A 1,925-nucleotide genomic window follows, 5' to 3' on the forward strand; every position below is an offset into this window, starting at 1 on the left:
AGAGAGAGAGAGAGAAGGGGCCAAGCAGCCCCTTTTATAGCTCCCACAATTCTTATCTATATAGAAGAGAAACACCCAAGCCAGCTACAAGGCCTTGAAAGGCTGTAACACAAGCTTCACTGGGCAAAGACAGAACAGGAGATGCCCACATTGTGGAACTTGAGGAATCCTCAAAATGACCCTTGACCCAAAATAGTTCTACTCCACCCAATCTTGCCCTTAATTCCTGTCTTGAAATCGTCCCATTAGAGTCATTCCTATTATTCCTTTTCCAAATGTTCTCTCTTAAGTCCCGGGGGTGGCTCCAAGTTCCACTTTGGGGAAAGGAGTCAGATAGAATATGAGCATCTGCTGAGCAGATGTGCTGAGCGCTCTGCCAGAGGGTTTTTATTCTTTCTCTATTTATTTAGTTTTTTGTGTAATGGCTTATCAGTGGATTTTCTTCTGGGTAGTTGACCAAGGAAATGAGATCTGGCTGAGTGAAGGACTAGTTCTGGGCTTAGGATGGGAGGAATGGGCAAAGCAAATGTCAGCTGTACATCAGGTAAATGGCACAAACATAAAGAAAATAAGGAGCCAGACAGGAGGTCAAAGAAAGCTGGATTGGTGAAGTGCCCTGCCTTGGGCAGCCCTGTGTCTTGAGCATGAATTCCAATAACACCACACCTGGCTTTCACACGTGTGCTAAGGACCTGAATTCATGTTCCCAGCCCCATATTTGAGTGTTTTCTATTGGAACCACTTCCACTACTGGTGGAATTCATTACTAACCCCACTACGAAGCTCGGCTGGCCATCGCTAGTTCTCAGTATCCCCAGCAGGTGAAGCAGGCACAAAATCGTAGCTCTGCCAATCAAAGCTGAGGAGACGGCTGAGTGGTGAGAGCAGTCACTGCACAGATGTGGGGATCTGAGCTTAAATCCCCAAACCCACACTAAAAAGCCAGGCCTGGTCCCTCACACATCTGTATCCTCGGCACTGTTGATGCACATAGACAAGACCATCACTGGGGCTTGCTGGGCTGAGCCTAGCTCCAGAGTCAGTGAGAGAGCCTGTCAGAAGGTCAAAAAGAGCAATGGAACAGGCTGCTTGATGTCCTTCATGTCTCTAGTCTTCATGGCTGTGTGTAGACACACCACACACTCACACACCACTCATGCACAAAAAATTAAGGGAGTAAAAGAGTGGTATGGTATGAAGGAATCAGGCCAACTTAGACCTCATGCGGACAGCAGCAGAAATCCTAGGGCAAGGGGCTCCATGTGGCAAGAACAGTAATGGCTTATCCAAACTTCCTACGGAAAACCTCACAGGACATTCAGCTTCTGCCAGTGTGCTGAGGCCTACTTCTCAGGTCTTCACGTTGATTCTATAGCTATTGGATACCCCCACGTACCAATAAATCATTCCCTTTGTTCATAAGTGAATGTGAAATGATCTCTCGGGAAGTCATTTGCAACCCAGAATTCTGATGGGCATGCTACCACTTATTGAAAAGCTACCGTATAACAAACATTAAGTGAAATACTGCTCTTAAAATAATAACTGCAAGGCAGGTATGACTTAACCTTGCTTTATAGGAGAGGAAAAAGAAGCCCAGTGAACTTTTAAATCATACCCAAGGTTGTTGGTCAGTAAAGGTCAGACTACACTGTATCTGCTCCAGCTCTTTCAACAAGTTACACTCTGGTTCCTCACGCCAGACACATTTCTAGTTGCTAAGCAACAGAGTCGCCTGGATTCCTTTGGGGGCACATGCACATGCATGTGGAGGCCAGAGGTTAATATCTGGTATCTCTCTCCATCACTATCTCTTTTATGTTTTGATACAGGGGCTCTCACTGACCCTGGAGTTCACCACTGAGTGTGTGAGCTCTCCTAACTGTAGCACAGGTTTATCATGGTTAAATATCCCTCAGCTCCTT

This window comes from Mus caroli, chromosome 12, assembly GCF_900094665.2.
Source record: "Mus caroli chromosome 12, CAROLI_EIJ_v1.1, whole genome shotgun sequence".
NCBI classification, from domain to species: Eukaryota; Metazoa; Chordata; class Mammalia; order Rodentia; family Muridae; genus Mus; species Mus caroli.